General features: G+C 35.4%; 1 pseudogene; it reads left to right on the top strand.

Moving 5' to 3' along the window:
• The first annotated feature begins 20,547 nt into the window (after positions 1 to 20,547).
• On the top strand, positions 20,548 to 20,793 carry LOC148117418 (Nuclear RNase P; annotated as a pseudogene).
• The last annotated feature ends 213 nt before the right edge of the window (positions 20,794 to 21,006 follow it).

Genomic DNA, 21,006 nt, shown 5'->3' with positions numbered 1-21,006 from the left:
AAATGTTCATTTATTTATTTTCATGTGTTCTGCATTTTCTTCATATCTTTGCTTTATTCACCTATCTTTAAACTCCATAGAGTAAGTATAAAAGTGATATAGCAGGTATTATTGTCTTAGTACATGTCTTTAGGGTACAGTGTTCAATATACTGTAGACATAGTTACGGTTTTTGATGTAGTTTTCTGATTCTTGCAAAAATCTTCTTAAATGTTAAATTTAACAAAGAGATTCTTTTGTTTTCCTTATAATTTTTGTGAAATGTTCTGTAGATAACTGTTAGGTCCATTTGAGTCATAATATCTGTTTGATCCATTATTTCTCTCTTAATTTTTTGTCTGGGTTATCAGTCCATTGGTAAGAATGGGGTATTCAAGACTTCCACAGTGAATGTGTGAGGTTCGATTTGTGATTGAAACTTCAGTAATGTTCCTTTTACAAATTTGTGTGCCCTTATATTTGTGGCACAACTGTTAAGAATTGTCCTCTTTGTGGATTTTTCCTTTGATGAGTAAGAAATGTCTTTACTATCTCTTTTAATTAATTTTGGGTCTAAGTCTCTTTTATTAAATATTACAGTGTCGATAATAGCGTGCTTTTTATGTCCATTTGCTTAGAAAATATTTTTCCAACTCTATTCTGAGGTAATGTCTGTCTTTGATATTAAGGAGTGTTTCTCATATTCAACAGGATAGATCAGTTTTTGTTCCCCTTTGTTAGCCCTGTATTTTTATTGAGAAAATGACTCCATTAATATTGAGAGATATTAATGACCAATAAATGTTAATTCCTGATATTTTGTTGTTGTTGGTGGTGGTAGTGTGTATGTGTTTCTCACCCCTTTTGTTGCTGGTGTGAGATTATTTACTGCCTGTGTTTTCGTGGGCATAATTAACTTCCTTGAGTTGAAGCTTTCCTTCTGGAAGTTTCAGTAAGGCTGGGTTTGTGCATACATATTGTTTAAATTTGAGTTTGTCATGAAATATCTTGTTTTCCCCATCTATGGTGACTGAAATTTTTGCTGGGTATTATACTCTTGGCTGCCATTTCTGGTTTCTGAGAAAGAAATTGGTCTAGATTCTTCTGGCTTTGAGAGTCTCCATTGGGAAGTCACGTATAATTGTTTTAGATCTGCCTTTATAAGTGTCTTGCCCTTTTTCTTTTGCAGATTTTAATGTCTTTCTTTGTTCTTTATGTTTAGTGCTTTGATTATTATGTGACACAGGAAGTCATTTTCCTGGTGCAGTCTATTTGGTGTTCTCTAAGCTTCTTCTACTTTCATAGGCATGTCCTTCTTCAGGTTAAAAAAGAAATGCTATGATTTTGTCAAATGTATTTTCTGTGCCTTTGAGCAGGAATTTGTCTCCTTTGTTTATTCCTATTTTTCTTATATTTGATATTTTCATAGTGTCCCAGATTTCCTGGATTATTTTTGTGTTAAACATAATTTACATTTAACATTTTCTTTGATGAATGAATCTATTTCTTCTGTCGTATCTTCAATGACTGAGATTCTTCCTTTCAATTCTTCCATTTTGTTGGTGATACTTATATTTTTTCTTGTTTCTTTGTACAGACTTTTAATTTTCGTTCTTTTTGTTGCTTTTATTTCCATTTTTAGGTCTTTAACATTTTCCTTCATATTTGTGTTTTTTTCTTGGCTTACCTGATATTCTTTAAAGGATTTATTGATTTCTTCCATGTTTTTGTTTGAATACTTACTTTCTTAATTAACTTGGTATCAATGTAGAAATATTTAAAATTAAATGTTTTCACTACACATATGAGTGTTCACACTTTTTTCTTAGCCAGTAGATTTCTTTATTTTTTTTATTGAGCTACATGTTTTTCTCTGCTACCCTCCCTTCCTCCCTCTCCCCTCGACCCTCTCTAGAGACTCCCACACTCCCAATTTGTTAAAGAGATCTTGTCTTTTTCTCCTTCCTATGCAGACCCATATGTATCTCTCTTAGGGTCCTTTTTGTGATCTAGGTTGTCTGGGGTTGGGGTCTGTAGCTTGGTTTTTCTTTGTTGTATGTCTAGAAGCCACTTATGAGTGGATACATATTATATTTTTCTTTCTGGGTCTGTGTTACCTCGCTCAATATGTTTTTCCTAGATGCATCCATTTGCCTGTAAATTTCAAGATATCATTATTTTTTATTGCTCTGTAGTATTCCATTGTGTAAATGTACCACATTTTCTTTATCCATTATTTGGTTGAAGGGCATCTAGGCTGTCTCCAGGTTCTGGCTATTATGAATAATGCTGCTATGAACATAGTTGAGAGCATGTCCTTTTGATATGCTTGAGCATGCTTTGGGTATATACGCAGCAGCAGTATTGCTGGGTCTTGAGGTAGATTGTTTTCTAATTTTCTGAAGTATATATGATAAAGTATTGGGAAAAATTCAAAATATAATTGACTATGATACATTTATACAATTAGGCAACTTCAATAAATAATCATTTTCATATTTAAATTATTATAAATGATTTCTGACAAATACAACAATTTAATGATCCAGTGAATTATAAACAGATAAGAATTTTTGGCAACTCATATGGTAAATGTTTTCAAATTTAATGAAATTAAATGTATACTGAAAATACACTATGGCAAGGTGACACATTATGATAGGAGTTGAAATGAGCCTGAGGATTTGAGCAAAAAAGCATGTTTTAGAAAAAATTTGTTTCCAATATTATACAGCAACAGTATATTTCTAAACTTGCTATACATGTTTATACAAGAATAGATATACAAAATTAAAAATGTTTTGAATGACATACTCTATAATATGGAAAATATGAAACTTTTACTCTGACATCCTTGCTCCACATATCTCTGATGTGGCAAACGAAAATTCAATAAAATATAGAGCATCATTTCACTTGTGTGTGTTAGTATTATGTATATATTTTGCATTTTCCTGTTAATGTACACATCTAATTGAAAATAACAGTTACCTCTGTGGAAAATAATGTGCATTTAGTTTGTTCATAAAATTCACGCTGAATGTACAACGAATTGGTAATCCACAGAAATAAAAATATCTGACAACCAAAAGAGTGACAAGAAAACACACTAGTAATGATTTTTTGAAAATTTCTTTCTTTGTCTTCAAATTAATACAAAAAGGGAGTTATATTTAACAGAAGGAACATAACTGAAAGATAAAATGACAAAATGTATGGAGAGTTTATATAGAAGAAATAAATAGCATAATGTTTTGTAAATCTTTTATAAATAGCTCTCCTCTAATAACACAGTAAGATTATTATCTTAAATGTTAAAGTACTATTAAGTGAATGCTTTATTATTTATTTAATTAAAACTGAATTTAATTAAAATCTTCTGACCCCAGTTACTAAGATGCTACACAAAGTGACAAAATAAAAAGTTATTGTCACTTTTGATTTATTTTTATTTTTGAGAATTTTATATAGAGAGTATTTATTCTCTTCCCTCTATTTCCCTCTTGTTCCTTCCATGTCTTTTTTCCACTCCTTTTCAAATTTATGGCCACTTAATTGAATTTATTTTACACACACACACACATACACACACACACACACACACAAATACACATTTATAAACAAAACTTGTTGAGATGAGTTAATGTTAATATGTGTTTAATAATGATCATTTTAGGTTTGGCTAGCATTAACAGGGGGTGTATTCCTGGAGAAGATTAATTCTCCCTCTCTTAGCAATCATTTTTTCCTCTAGGAGAGAAATTTATGAAAATTTCTTCATTCATATTGGCATGTCAATTAGTGGTATCATTTATATGTCATTTTTTAGGATATTATATTGTTGAGATTTCTTGGTTGCAAATTGGCTGTCAAATAAAGAAGACATTGTCTCATAGAAGTTCTGCTCCTCTGAGTCTTTCCACCCCATTTTCTGTGATGTGCCCTGAGCCTTAGGTGTAGGAGTTGTGTTACAAATGTATCACTTCCTGATGGTAACTCTTAATTTTTATCTGGCAATGTCTAGAGAACATCCTTTAAAATAAGGCACTAAAGGGGGTTGTGTCAGTTTTTTCATTATACAACTTCATTTTAATTTAAATTTCTATTGTTACTTAAAATTTTCTATTTGAATTGTTAAAATAATGGGTTTGAAATTGTCTTTAACCAGAAGAGACTTTTATGACTTTCATTCATTTTGTGCTATATTTTTTTTTAGTTTCATTCCTGAGATGTATATTTTACACCATTTTTACTCTACACTCGCCTCCCCTCCCAATACCTCTTGACCTCAAAATTTGGATCTCCTATTTAGTTACTGTTACACATATATGCAAATGCACAATACTCAATGTGTGAGTATGAGTCTATGTGTGTGTGTGTGTGTGTGTGTGTGTGTGTTTTAGGACTGACTACACAGGATTGAGTGTACTATTAGGGAGTGACTCTTGGAGGAGACTGATTCTCTGTCTCAGCAGACATTCACTGAGATTTTCATATTTACATATCAGCTGTAGATATATTTATGCAGGTCCTGTTCATATGACCATATAATTGTGGTTTCATGGGTGTGTTTTCCCTGCATATACAAGACACTATCTATTAGCAGGCTACTCTCAGAAATAATATTAAATATATTAAAGCTTAACTCAAAGCTGGACAGTTTTCTTTAAAACCACTTAAAGTTCTATTTTATTACCTAAGCTTTACATTTAAATGCCTGGATACAATCATTTGGTCCCTGGGTTAAAGAAATATCATTTTCTTATTTGCAATCTCTCAGCAATATTTATTTACTTATTTCAATATTATCCTAGTCCTAAACTACATAAAAATGTTGGCTAGAACTGATTTTATTCACAAGAAATCCTTACCTCTTAGAATTCTAGGAGGAAAAAAATATATTTCACAACTAATATGATTTGTGTTAGTGTTTTCTGAATTTATTTATTTTTTATTAATTTATTTGCAGTGGGAAGACATAATTCTAACCTGGGCCATAGGAATTGTGGATGTCACTAGCTCCTCACAGACTGACCACACAAAATTTAGTCACACTAAACCAAAGGGACTTCCACTCAGAGTTTTCAGTTCACTCACCTATTGGCACTTGTTTCTAGCATGTGACAGCCTTTTTCTCTAGCACAAACACTGCCTGTTCCACTGCTGTTTCCATTCTAGACTGAACAAAATCTATATATTTTCTTTTAAGTGGCAGTAACCAGAAGTCTATTCCCTAGCACCTTCGCTGGTCTTTTCTTTAGTGCATCATATCCCCATCTGTGCCTTTTTTTTTTCTATGGCACAAATGGAACCAGGCTCTAAAGTGGATGCACTCTGGATACAAACAATGGGCTGCCCTCACACTCAGATGATGTAGTAGACTTTCCCCTAGCAAGCTTCTATGGACATTGCCTTGGGTGTGCCTTTCTTCAAAGTGATTATGAATGCTTCCAAGGTTACCAGGTTGCTACTCCCTTGTATGTTTCTTGAGGAATAGTGTTCCTTGAGCTCAAGAATGCTTGTGAGTTGATAACAGGACAGTGTCTGGGTTCAGAGGAGAGATTTGCTGTGTTGACCAATCTTTAAAATTTTTGAATATCTCTAAATTATAAATTGGCTATAATCACATTGGAATCTGTAGTCTTTCTTTTTTAAACAAGTTTTATGAAAGAGAAAATATTAAACGAGACCAGAGATATCAAGGAAAGAAATCAGAAAAATAAATATTTCTGTGTAGAAATAATTTAATTCTGAAAAGTTATTGGTGACTTGATTTCTAATTAGTCAAGAAACATTAAATTAACAATAATAAAATGTCAAAGAGATTATCTACCATTAATTATCTTCTGTTGTCATGATATCAGATAACGTTACAAAAATAATCAGGGATTACATCTTCTAGGATTCATCTGATCACTATTAGAAAAGAAACTATAACAAAATTATAATGTAATATTCCTCTGTTATCTCTTCTGATGTGGAGTCTTGTTGAATATTAGTGTAATATGTGCTAGATTTATTTATGCTTTGGAACATTTGTTATATCTGTTTAGGGATACAAAAATGTGTTGTATTCTTGCATGCTGTATTTGTTTAACTCTGTGAAGCTGTATTACTTTCCTTGTCTAAAACACCTGATGGGTCTAATAAAGAGCTGAGAAGCCAATAGCTATGCAGAAGAGAGAAATGGGTGGGGTTCACATGCAGAGAGAATAAATAAAAGGAGAAAAAGAGACATTAAGGAGCAAGAAAGGGAGGAGGATATCAGGGGCCAGCCATCTATCTGCACAGCAAGCCACAAAGCAAGAAATGAAGATACATAGACTAGAGAAAGATAAAAACCCAGAGGCAAATGGTACATGGCATTAAAAAATATACCAACTACAGTAGACAAATTGTAAGATTGTTATTTTCAAAAAAGTTTGTTTAACGTATTTAACTGTATGGAATCCAAAAACCTAAATAAATATTGTTATTCTAATTTATTAATTGGAGGCTGTTTTAGATATCTGGCAACATTAATTTAATCTCTGTGAATAAATGTCAATTCATTCCTTTTTTTCTAGTTATTATACTTTGCTTTAATGGATCTCCCTGCTTTATTGCCATGAAATAGAAATGGTAGTAATATGGATGCTTGTCTCAATCTTGATCTTAGGTAAGGTGTTTAGCATAGCATTGCTAATGATAATATTTGCTAGTTATTTCAGTGTGTTAGAAAATCAAAACTAGATTTTAAGACCCTGGAATGGTGGCGCACAGATGTAAGTCTAAAATATGGGAGACAGAAACAAGAGGATCAGGAGTTCAATTCATCATTTGCTACACAGGTAGTTCAGGAGTTAACAAGGCCTACAAAACACCCTGTCTAAAAAAATTTAAAAAAAAAACAAATAGAAAACAAACACAAACACACAATCATCCAGAGCAAAATCCCAAGATAGTAAATTTTACAAATCGTTATTAGTATTTGCATGTGACATGTTTTTCATTTTTTATTATTGTAAGTATTTAAGATTTCAGCATTTTACACCAGTAAGAATTTATTCTTTAGAGTTAAATTCAGTTTATTCAATAGATATTATAAATGATTGTGTCTTTGTATTATGATTAGTCAAACATAAGTTAAAAATTTCAAGATGAGTACGCAGAAATTCATTTTGTCTTATTCTACTGACTTTATCAGGTCAGTATAATGCTTTCAGGGATCAGATTTAGCAATTTGTTGAATATATCTTCATATTCATTTGGTGTAAATTTTGAGCATAATTACTATTTAGTTATTTCAGAAATTTGAGGAAAATTTTTTCATATCATGCCTTACAAAAGAGGAAATATTTTTAGGAAAGAATACTTTGTTTAAGTCAAATTAACTTAACACATATTTGATATTTTAAATTTTTTAATATCTTGTTTTATTAATTTGAATTTTCAGAAATTTTACTATTTTTTTACTATCAAATAGGTAAGTGTTCTAAGCAATAGAAATGGAAAATTATTCATGATTTCTTTGTAGAATTATCTTAATTAAAACATTAAGAATTATCTTAATGTTTTTAAACATTACAAAGTTTAAATAACAGAAATTCTCCTAAAAGATTTGTTAATTTTAACATTTCTCAATACAAGTTTTATTAATGACACCTACTTTTACTATTATAGTTTGAATAGTCATATGGTTTAAGTTTTTTGCTTTTTCTTCAAATTTTAGGTGATTTTATTCTACCATGAATTTCTGTGAATCTATAGATTTTAAGGATAAAATTATATATTTGATTAATATTTATTGATATATTTTAATGTTTGTATACATGTATTTTTCATAAAAGAAACTGTCCCATTCGATATGATAGTGTACATAAGCGACCCTAAAAACTCTACCAAAGAACTCCTACAGCTGATAAACACCTTTAGTAATGTGGCAGGATACAAGATCAACTCCAAAAAATCAGTTGCCCTCCTATACACAAAGGATAAAGAAGCAGAGAGGGAAATCAGAGAAGCATCACATTTCACGATAGCCACAAATAGCATAAAATATCTTGGGGTTACTCTAACCAAGGAATTGAAAGACCTATTTGACAAGAACTTTGAATCTTTGAAGAAAGAAATTGAGGAGGATACCAGAAAATGGAAAGACCTCCTCTGCTCTTGGATTGGGAGGATCAACATAGTAAAAATGGCAATTCTACCAAAAGTAATCTATAGATTCAATGCAATCCCCATCAAAATCCCATCAAACTTCTTCACAGACCTTGAGAGATAAATAATCAAGTTTATATGGCAAAATAAAAAACCCAGGATAGCCAAAACAATCTTATACAATAAATGAACCTCTGGAGGCATTACCATCCCTGACTTCAAACTCTATTACAGAGCTACAGTATTGAAAACAGCTTGGTATTGGCATAACAACAAAGAAGTTGACCTATGGAATCGAATAGAAGACCCGGATATTAACCCACAAACCTATGAACACCTAATATTCAACAAGGGAGCTAAAGGTATACAATGGAAGAAGGAAAGCATCTTTAACAAATGGTGCTGACATAACTGGATGTCAACCTGTAGAAGAATGAAAGTAGATCCATATCTATCGCCATGCACAAAACTCAAGTCCAAATGGATTAAAGACCTCAACATTAATCTGTCCACTTTGAACCTGATATAAGAGAACGTGGGAAGTAGTCTACAAGATAAAGGCACAGGAGGCCACTTCCTAAGTAGAACCCCAGTAGCACAGACAATAAGAGAAACAGTGAATAAATGGGACCTGCTGAAACTGAGAAGCTTCTGTAAAGCAAAGGACACTGTCAGTAAGACAAAAAGGCTACCTTCCGACTGGGAGAAGATCTTCACAAACCCCTCATCAGACAAAGGTCTGATCTCCAAAATATACAAAGAACTCAAAAAACTAGACACTAAATCTATAATTAACCCAATTAAAAAATGGGGTACTGAACTGAACAGAGAATTCACAACAGATGAACTTCGAATAGCCAAAAGGCACTTAAGGTCATGCTCAACCTCCATAGCGATCAGGGAAATGCAAATCAAAACCACTTTGAGATACCATCTTACACATGTCAGAATAGCTAAACTCAAAAACACCAATGATAGCCTATGCTGGAGAGGATGTGGAGTGAGGGGAACACTCATCCATTGTTGGTGGGAATGCAATCTTGTACAGCCGCTGTGGAAATCAGTGTGGTGGTTTCTCAGGAAACTGGGAGTCAACCTCCCTCAGGACCCAGCAATTCCACTCTTGGGAATATACCCAAGAGATGCCCTATCATACTACAAAAGTATTTGTTCAACTATGGTCATAACTGCACTATTTGTAATAGCCAGAACATGGAAACAACCTAGGTGCCCCTCAATAGAAGAATGGTTAAAAAAAGGTGTGGAACATATACACATTAGAGTTTTACTCAGCGGTAGAAAACAATGACATCTTGAATTTTGCATGCAAATGAATGGAAATAGAAAACGCTTTACTGAGTGAGGTAACCCAGACCCAAAAAGAGGAATATGTTATGTACTCACTCATAAGTGGATTCTAGCCATAATTAAAGGTCTTTGAGTCTAGAATTTGTGATCCTAGAGAAGCTAAATAAGGTGAACCTGAAGAAAATCATATAGTTATCCTACTGGATATTAGAACTTGGCAAGATTGCCAGGCAAACTCGGGAGCATGGGGGGTGGGGGGTGGAAGTAGGGGAAGATGGTTAGGGAGAGGGGAGAGGGGGAGGATTGGGGATGGCTTGGGGGAATGGGAGGGGGGAGGGAGGAAGGATGGTTCTGGGAGCAGGGAAGTTTATATCTCAACTAAGGGAGACATTTTAGGGTTTGCAAGAGACTTGATTCTGGAGGGGTTCCCAGGCACAAGGAGAGGTCCCCAGATTGTACTCTGGTCAGCAGAGGAGAGGGTGCCTGAACTGACCTTGGCCCATAACCATACTGACAAATATTTTGCATGTCACCACAGAATCTTCATCTGGCGATGGATGGAGTTAGAGACAGAGACACATATTGGAACACTGGACTTAACTCCCTAGGTCGAAATGAGAAGCAGAGGGAGGGAGATCGTGAGCAAGGAAAGCAAAATCAGAGGGGGCCTTCATCTGACGATGGATGGAGATAGAGACGGATACCCACATTGCAGCACTGGAAGTCAGGACCGCGAAGGGTGCGTTCACCCACTGATACAAGGGGACTGATCGAATGAGATCTCACCAAGGCCAGCTGGACTGGGACTGAATGAGCATTTGATCAAACCGGATTCTCTGAATGTGGCTGACATGGGGCTGACTGAGCCCCCGAGGACCAAATGAAGACTGAAAAGCCATTGACAATGGCAATGGGTCTTGTTTCGTCTGCATGGACTGGCTTTTTGGGATCCTGGCCTGTTTGGATGTTCACCTTCCAGGACCTGGAGGGAGGGGGGAGGACAGGAAACCCTGACTGCCTTTGGGAATGGTGAGGGAGGAGGAGAGGGAGTGGGGAGAGCAGAAGGGTATTGGGAGGAGGGGAGGAAGTGGAAAGAGTGTTTTTGGATACTTGAATAAACAAAAATTAATTAATTAATTAATTAAATAAATAAAAAAAAGAAACTGTCCCATTTTGACAAAACATGACTTCTGAGATGCTTAGATACTTGTGGCCCTATTGAACATAATATATTCATTGTCTACCCAAATTTCCATGTATAAATTCTGTACCCATAATTGGCAATTCTGACGACCTCATTTACCTTTTCAGTAAGTACTTTTTGCTTCAGGGAGAGCTAATGAGACAGTTTACCACATCATACTCCTGTCTGAGTATGAACCTGTTTTTTCAGTTTTTCTGAATAGTTTCTTATTACATGCACATATCAACAATGAAACTGTAACATATTAAGGATGTTATAAGCACTTCTGAGTTCTTTTCCATTTTGGCTATTCCAGGGGGAACTTTAAATCTGACTTGTGTTCCTGACCTCTTAAGATGTTTGAAACCCTGAACAGTTACATAGAAGATATTGCATTTTTCCTATATATTTGGTATTCCCAAATAACTTTGAATCAGAACAAGGATTGCTTAGGAAAAAAACTAAAATAAACTTGGATCTTATCACTCTGGCTTCACTTTTCTTTATTATCATCATTATTAATGTATATTACATGTACAACACAATTCATAAAATAAAACAAAATTGTAGTTGCATGAAGGGATATCACTGATTAGATATGCTATTATTTCTGACTACATAATAAATACATGGAAAGGAAATGTATAAGAAAAATTCTTAGCAGTTTTGTGAAAAAATTTAATTTTATCCTCAAAGCAATCTTTGTCTCCTGTGCTTCTGGAAGTGCAAGAAATCCTAGTCAGGTATTTCAAGTCTTAAATGTTGATTTCGATTTCTGGTTTCTAAACTACACCATTGAATTAAGTATAAATATATGTTACTTGTGTTTTTTAGTCTGCTTTATTTTGTTGAATGTAGCAATACCCAGTTTCCTTAATTTTTTCTGAAATTGTCATGATTTAATTCTGGTTTATGTTGATTAAAATTCCATTGCATGTATGTGCCACATTGTTTTTATCTACCAACAGTCATCTAGCCTGGACCCATTTCTTAGCTATTGTATATAGTACAACAATGTGCATAGCTATTTGAGTATCTCTGTGATGTGACTTAGAGTCCTTTTGGTGTCTATCCAGAACTGATATAGCTGACTCATTTGGTAATTTAATGCTTTGACACATCTGTACTTGTTTCCATCGTAGCTAGACCATCTCATTACTTCACTATCAATTAATAAAGGTTCAGCTTTCCCTCTTCCTTAAAACCATTTGTTGTTTTGGTTATGTTGAAAATAGATATTTTGACTGAGCTAAGAAGAAAACTAAAGGGAATGTTAATTTGTATTTTCCAGATGGTTGAGTATGATGAATAGTTTTGACTATTATAAAGTTACACATTTTCTTTTGATAACTTTTTTCACTTGATTTGCCCATTTATTGATTAGAATTGATTTCTGTGAAGTATACTGGCAAAATATTCTGCCTCTGGTCAGAAGGGTACCTTTCCACCTTGGTAATAGTTTCATATACTGTGCAAAATCTTTGAATTTCATATTATCATACTTTTCAATTCTTGGCCTTAATTCTTGTGCCATTGAGCTTATTTTTTTAAATAAAAGTTAATACTTAGGATTATGTCTTGAAAAGATTTCTGTGTTTTTCTTGAGCTGAGTTACCATTCCAAGTTTCATGTTAAGGTCTTCTTTAGCAGTTATTTGCTTCCCAGGCTTGAAATCTATCAGTCTATGATTTATTTGTTCTTAGGTTATCTAACAAGAACTCAGAAGATATTCTGATGATTTCCTCTTCGTGAGTAAGTTATTCATTTTTCTTCTATATTCTAGTATTATTCTTTCCTTTGCATTTATAATATTTTGACAATGATATTTCTTTTTTCCCTTGGGAAACAGCTTTATTTACAAAACAATCTAAAATAAGAACATGAAATGACAAGCCTAGGGAAGTACAGAGCTATTTTTGGAGATGCACATATAAAGCCCAGACATACAAAGGACCTAAAGGAAGACAAGCTAAGTGAGAGGGACCTAAAATTTAAATTCTTTGTATTTCTTGCTGCCCCTACGACTGTCCAGAGGCTGAGTTTCCATTTCTTTTGCTTCTGTTTGGCTGAATGCTCAGCCACCATGTCACTGAAGTCTTCTTTCTCCACTTGTGCCTGCTGCTTCTCACATGTTCCTCATACTTCTGGGTCAAGGCCATGGGGTCCAGCTCCAACTCCTCAGGTGCCAGTGTTACTTCTGCACCTTGCAGTTCAGGGTCTTTTCCCTTCTGACTCATGACCGTGGACATGTCATAGATGTGAGTTGATCCCATCATGGCTCCCCAACAGTGGCTGTTCTCTTCTCTGGCAATAAATTGAGCAGGATTTGACTATAATATTTCCTTGAGATGTTCTTCTCTGAGTAGTGCTCTAACTATCCATTTTGCTCACTGCATTTTTGATATTTCCTGGTAAATTGTTTATGTCTTTATAATTTGTCCTAGCACCTTCGCATATCCCATCGATTGCTAGGTTTGATGTCTTCAGTGTATCCGCCCTAGCATTCTTAGAAATTTGACTATGTTCATTAATTTTTTACATGTGAATGTATTATTGTCTTGTTCTTGTTCCCATCCTTGAATCTTGGTTTTCTGCTTGGTTTCATCTATTAGTAGTATTTTATACTCTTTTATTTTAATTAAGTTTAAAATATATTCTTCTCTCGTTATATTACCTTCTAACCACTGTTTTCCCTCTTCCAACTCCTTCCACTTTCCCCAACTTTCTTTCTCCCTCAGATTTACTCCTCCTTTTTCTTCAGAAAAGAGCAGGTCTCCCAGGGATATCAACCAAACTAGACACAAGTTACAATAAGGCTAGGTACAAACCCACATATCAAGGCTAGATGAAGCAACCCAGTAGGAGATAAATTGTCCCAAGTTTATGTAAAAGAGTCAGAGACACATCCACTTTCACTTTTAGGAGTACCACCAAAATGCCAAACATTGCAATCGCTAACATATATGAAGAGGACCTAGCTCAGTTCCATACAGGCTCCCTGATTGTCACTTCAGTCTTTATTTTTATACTGTTTTAACTTGACTAACTGACTCATTTTTTCATTTCAGACTGATTCCTTTTCTGGGTCTCAAAATTTTAAAGATTATTTTCTTTATGTCTCAAGTGTCTCCTATTTCTCACCCTTTATTTTGCTTTATGAACTTTTATGGCTAGGTCCTAAATTTATTACCTTACTTAACTCCTTTGCATACTTAGGTTTTTGTGTAGTTATTGATTCTTTTAAAACATAAGATTCTAAATTTTTATGCTGGTATTCAGTTAGCTCACTTTCTTTCATTTCCAGGACTGAAGAATAATTAGCTTCTAGAACTGTTATATTGGTTGATATTTTGTTGTTTTGCACCTATGTTTACATGCATGTCTTTTCCAGGTTTTGTTTTTTCCCTTTATTCTGTTTTCTCGGCTTGCATTTTAACCAAGTCTTATTGTGTTGCCTTCACTTTGATCTGTGCTGTTCACTGCTAATACAGAATGAGACTGAAGCCAGAATTCTAATGATTTGGAAGCAGTCCTGCTAACTGGGCATTAGAGGATACGTGTGCATTTCATTTGAGCTGCTGCTGAAATCCGCTGTACTATTTATTATACGAAGTAGAGTTCTGTACATAATGTATTTTGAAATGTACTTGTTTTAATAATTTTATCATGTAGTGAATAAATTAATTATGGCACTAGAAGTAAATCATCTTTTAAGGTAAATAATGTTCCAAGAGTAAATATTTTAGTCATAATTTTACTAGTGCACTACAATCAAAATTTTATCAATATGCCATATTATTATGCCTATTCCTAAATAGTTAGGCAAACCCACAAGTTCACTACTGAGATACAAATATTTATTAGTTCACTTAATAATCTTTAAGGGACATATTTTCTCAAAGTATGCACTTTTCACCAGAACTTCTTTTTATATACTACAATGAACTATTTTGTTTATGTCTTAGATTATTATGTTCTTACATGTAGTGGGTATGTACCCATGTGCCCTATTTAGGTACACCCTTTTAAGAGTCTTCTTTGCATTTTTGAAACAAGATATCTATGTAAATATTTTATGAAGGGAATATGTTTTTAAAATATTTCACTGTAACATAGTCTGGGAGTCACAGAGTTTTTGGTATCATCATTGTGATCTATGATGATTATGCATGGATGGGTTATATCACATTGGAACAATATAACCAAGGAAGGTCACACAGGGAGACAAATAAGGCAATGAGTGGGGAGGAGCCAGACTTGCTCTTTTATAACATCTCTCTAGAAAGAACTAGCCAGAATTCCATGAGAACTATATATCTTTTGACAAAAGTATTCTTAGTGATCCAATCACAATACAAAGACATTACTTCTCAATGGTTTCACAATATCTTTCAGTAGTTGCATACCTGCCATAAAACTTCCAATACAAGAGATTTTCAGGGATACACTCAAACCATATCTAAATCATAGAAACCTAATGATAAACAAATACATGTGTACTGTATTAGAGAGCATAAGTTTGGGGCAATTTTTTATGTTGCAATAATAACTATAGAGATAGGTGTTAGGTTATGAATCTCTAATCATCTTGTTCTTTGTTTTAAGATGATGTGATTTTAAATATATGAATCCATATAAAATTCAAACTATGTAATTTATTTTATTTTTGTAAGCATTTTAATAAAAGATCCTTACTTTAAACTTAACTTGAATAAGAATATTTTGCCTAATAATCTTAAAGTAAGTATGTTAGTTTTTAAATAACTGCATAAATATTTAGCCTGGAGTTAGATATGATAATTGCATATTTGATTCATAAAATAATGTTCTAACTCAAAGAAAACTTTTAAAAACAAACACTATGCACCACATTTTTCTTATTCATTCTTCATTTGAGGATTGTCTAGGTTGTTTTCAGATTCTGGCTATAACAAATAATATGCTATGAACATGACTGAGCAAACGTACTTGTAGAATGATTAAGCATTTTTGGGTATATGCCTAAGAGTGATATTGCTGGGTTTTGAGGTAGATTGATTCCTAATTTTCTAAGAAATCTCCATTTTGATTGACAAACTGACTGTACAAGTTTGCACTCCCACCAGCAATGGGAAAGTGTTCCCCTTACTCCATAACCTTTCCAGCATAAATTGTCATCAGTGTTTTTGAATGTGGCCACTCTGACAGGTATAAAATGGTATGTCAGAGTTGTTTAAATTTGCATTTCTCTGATGGCTAATTATGTTAAGGAGTTCCTTAAGTGACTTTGGGATGTTTGAGATTCCAACGTTGAGAGTTCTGTTTAGGATTATACTCCATTTTTTACATAATGGAGTACTACTCAGTAGTAAAAAGTAATGACATCTTGAAATTTGCAGGCAAATGAATGGAACTAGAAAAAAACATACTGAGTAAGGTAACCCAGATTCAGAAAGACAAATGTAATATGTACTCACTCATAAGTGGCTTTTACACATAAAGCAAAAAAATAATCAGCCTACAGTATACAACACTAGAGAACCTAGACAACAAAAAGAGTCGAAGAGAAAAATACGTGGATCTACCCAGGAAGAAGAAAAAATAAGATATCCTGAGTAAATTGGGAGCATGGGGGAGAGTTGGGGAGGTTGGAAGAGGAGAGGGGAGGAAGGAATGTGGGTAAAATGTATAGCTCATTTAAAACAATAATGTATAAAAAACTATGAAAATTGCTTTCTTGTGCTGGCACATGTTCATCTTAGCCTACATTATTTTTTCTTTTGTGTATTTTTTCTGAAGAAATTCCTGTATGCATATTGTTGAAAAGGTACAAGGTTGTGAGTTTGTGTATATCTTATTCCACTCTCATCATGTTGTTGATTAGAGCAATCTTTGTTGATAGCCATATTTTGGTTTTTCTTTCATATCTGGAAAGTTGATGACCCATTTGTGCCTTTTTCCCATGGATTCTTTTCAGAATGTAATTTCATTTAAGTCATCATTTTTGGTAGTCAATGCTCTTGAATTTTGCTTAATTTGTGATGCATTTACCATCTTATGCAACTCTACTTTTTTTTTACATTTTATACACATATATTGCCTATTTTGCTAATAAAACATTTTAAAACTTGAATACCAATAATTTTTATCCATTATTTAATTCCACGAAGAAAAACTGCCTATTGATTTAACAATAGTTATAACATAAAGCAAAAACAGAAAGGAAATGTTTCATTGAAAATGTTTTTACAAAGTCTGAAAATGTGGTTCAGTAGGTTAATGTCCATGCTGCCAAAACTTATGACCTGACTTCAATTTCCTAGACACACATGAAGGAGATAACAAACATCCACAAGTTGACTACTGAAATCCACATGTGTATTTTGATACATAAATGCCACATACATATACACAAATACATATAGAGTATACAATAGCATGAAAATGCTGTATATCCATTCTGTATTTGAAATCAAATCATTCCATATTGTATTAAATTATTATTATGCTTTACATCATCTGATATGAATGTTCAAAAATGTGTTATGTGTATAAACTTAAAGTGGAACTGTAGACATATTTGAAATATTTGTGAAAATTATAATTTTAATGGAAGCTGAAAATTTTTGTAACTGTAGGAGTTTTTTGGTGGAATATTTAAAGTCACATATATACTGTCATCTCATCTGGAAATGAATATGTCTTGACTTCTTCCCTTTCTGTTTGTTCCCCACTAATTTCCTACAATTTTCTCATTTCTCTAGCTAAGACTTCAGATACTATATTGAGTAGACAGAGTGGACATCCTTGTCTTGTTCCTGATTTTAGTGAATTTTTTTGAGCTTGTCTTCATTGTGTTGTTGTTGGCTGTGTGTTTGCTATAAATTACATTCATTATGTTAAGGTGATTGCCTTTAATCCTGAGTTTTCCAAGACCTTTATCATGAAAGGGGTGTTGGATTTTGTCAAAGGGCTTCTTGTCATCTAATGACATGATCATGTGTTTTCGGTGGGTTAAATTGATTGACTTATGTATTTTGAACCTTCTCTACATGACTGGGATGAAGCCTACTTAATTATAGAAAGATCTTTTTGATATGCCCTTAGGTTCAGTTTCAAAGTATTTTACTGAGAACTTTGCATCTTTGTTCTTAAGAGAAATGGGTCTTTATTTTTCTTTCTTTGTTAAGTCTTTATGTGGTTTGGGTAATCAGGGTAACAGGGGTCTCTTTCAAGGAAATGTTACATGTCCCTTCTGTTTTTATTTTGTGAAATAAATTGAGGAATATTGGCATTAACTTTTGTTTGAATGTCTGGTAAAATTCTGCACTAAAACAATCAGATCCTGGTTTTGTTTTTTGTGTGTGTGTGTGTGTGTGTGCGTGTGTTTAGCTTTTTTTTAGGGGGTGGGGTTGGGTGACTTTAATAAGAGTTTCTATTTCCTTATGGATTATAGATCTCTTTAAATTGTTCATCTGATCTTGATTTTACTTTAGTGGATGGTATAACTCAAGAAAATTATGTTATTACTTTTAAAGTATGCTTTTATGATTCCCTGGATTTCCTTTGTCTCTGATCTTATGTCTCCATTTTCTCTATAATTTTATTAATTTTTGTACAGGAGGGCTGGCTTGTTGGGGTTTATGTCCTGTCCAGTTCCCTTCATCTAGCAAGCCCCAAAGAAAATCACAGAGAGATCTCCATAATTTATAAAACTGATTGGCCCGTTAGCTCAGGCTTCTTATTAGCTCTTATGATTTATATCAACCCATTATTCTGATCTATTTTATCCATATGGCTCAGCTGGCAGGTTACATCCTGCTTTCTTGGTTGTCTGCACAGATCTAGGAGGAATCAACTTCCTCCTTCCCAGAATTCTCCTGTTCACATTGCATCACCTCTACCTTCATCCTGTCTGGTTTTCCTGCCTATACTTCCTGCCTGGCCAATCAGCATTTATTTAAAACATGATTGAAAGAATACAGACAATTTTCCTGCAACACTTCCCCCTCTTTAAAAAAAAAAAGGAAAATATTCATAGTTCATTTTTTTGGGGGGGGAGAATGTAGACATAATATTCCAGGCTATTTCCTGCTAATTGGGAGTGCTGATAATCTTATGGGGACCTAAATAAAATTTAGAGTTGTCATCAAGTCCATACTGTGAGGCTTGATCATTTTAGGCAGCATCTAGAATCTTATCTGGATGTAGAACTCAGACATCTGGGCCATCTATTCCTGCCAGATATTTCCCAGGTGGTCTTCTGTAAGAGTCTGCACTTCCCAATGGATACCCACGCCCGACCCAGGCTGCGCGTTTCTTGAACTCGGGCCCACGAGAAGGGACGATTGTCCTGAGGGTTGAAAAAGAGACACACACAAAAGAAACCTTTGCTCATTCACAAGATTAAATGGCAACTTCATTAAACTCAAGTCAGGTATTTATACCAGTGGGCTAGAAGGACCGAAAATGCAAGGCCTCCTCCCAACTGGGAGCAGTAGGGAAGATTAAAGCCTTCCCAGCACCTCGGGCAGGGTCAGCTGGGGAGCCAGGCTAAGGGCCCACTGCTAAGACCTTGAATACAAGTGGAATTACCATAACAAAGAGAACCAGGTTCTAGCTAGGTTATCCCCTCAAGCCAGAGCTAGTGCAGAGTCTCCAGGAGGCCGGAGGTCACACGGCCCTGTGAATCGCCAGGAGAAGGGAAAAACCTTGGTAGCTACAGTCTTCCATGATCAAAGCTTTAAATTAGAATTTCTCAGCAACACTAACTCAAGAACGACCACAAACACATGGAAATTAAACAGTGCTCACTTGAAGCATCAATGAGTAAAGGAAGAAATAAAGGAAGAAATTAAAGACTTCTTAAGATTCAATGAAAATGACTACACAACATATTCAAATTTTTGAGACACAATGAAAGCAGTGTTAAGAGGAAAGTTCATGGCACTAAATGCATACATAAATAAGGTGGAAAATTCCTACACTAGTGAATTAAGAGAACATTTGAAAACTTTAGAACAAAAAGAAACAAACTCACCCAGGAGAACTGTAGGGAGCCACCTGGAGGCACAGGTGGTCCTGCAGTTTGGAGGTATACAAGTCCATACCTGGCTTAGCCACGTGAGGCCTGCACCCTTGCCTGCACATGCTCAGACCAGCAGAATGTCATTAACCAATCAGGACAGCATTCAAGCCTCTCCACCATTTAAAAGCAGCTGCCTCTGGGCTCTACTTCCTCTCTCTAAGCTTTCTCTTGTCCCTGCACTCTCTCTTCCCTTCCCCAATTTTCCTCAATCGAGTGCTCCGAATAAAGACGTGACAGAGAAGGAATTCTCGTTTTTAGTGGCATTCATTCCTGCTGGTCAGGAAGCGCGTTGCAACTGGTGCCGAAACCCGGGAAGGAGCTGAAATCAGACACCGGACAGAGAGCCGTGAATTTCAGAACTCTGCCACGTGGAGCAGTGAGTGACGTCAGTTAAATCCTCCAGAAAGGGGAGGAAAAAGAATGAAAAAAGTATAGGCCTAAAAAGAAAAGAAAATAGAAAGAATCAAAGTTAAGGTATCTGAAAGAAGGTACTAGAAGTAACGGGGAAGAAAAAACCCCTCAAGTTCAGTGCAGGTGGAGCTGAGAAAAAGTGAGGTTTACGGTTGGGAGATCCGCGGCTTCCTCCGTCCGTACTCGGTGTTAGAGACTGGAGGCAACAGTCTCATAGGGAGGTGGGTTTGATCGTGTTTGACGACTGCCTTTCCTGTTCTTAAAGAGCCACAGAGCTTTTGGAGGTGATTTTCGCCTAATTTTGTTAAGAGACCTCAGTCTCTGGCTCTCACGTACAGAAAACTTTAATTTTGATTGAGGAAGTAGCTGGCGTGGTGGCGCACGCCTTTAATCCCAGCACTTGAGCTCTGAGCACAGGCTCTGTGAAAAACCGCGTTTCCATAGCAACATGGGCGGGTGGAGGAAGCTCATCGGCGGGGCCACGTGCTGAGTGCTTGTCACTTCCCGGCCCCTGGGAAGGTCTGAGACTGGGGCCCCCCCCGCGGCCCTAACCGGGCCCTCTGCGCCCGCAGGCAGACCAGGCAGGAGAGGCCCCCCCACGGGTGGGCGGATGCCCCCCCTCACCGGAGCTTGGAAAAGACTCACGGCCGGCGGTGCGAGTTCAATGCCTGAGGTGAGGCAGGGTGCACAGTTCGCAGGTACAGGATAAACGGCGAGCCCGCGCACGGCCCGGGGCGGGGCCATGCCTTTGGGCCATGCGGAGCGCGCCACAATGGGCCACAATGGGCCACAATGGGCCGTGCCTCAGCCGCGACCGCCAAAAATTCAGTCAGATAAAAACATTTGTCGCCAAAAATTCAGTCAGATTCCCCAAAAAATGCACATCGTCCCGTCTTCAGCAGCAAGTAGTCAGATC

This window comes from Myodes glareolus, chromosome X (genome assembly GCF_982192425.1).
Source record: "Myodes glareolus chromosome X, mMyoGla1.1, whole genome shotgun sequence".
NCBI lineage: Eukaryota > Metazoa > Chordata > Mammalia > Rodentia > Cricetidae > Myodes > Myodes glareolus.
Note: the sequence above shows the minus strand (reverse complement) of the source record. Positions and strands in the feature narration are given on the sequence as shown.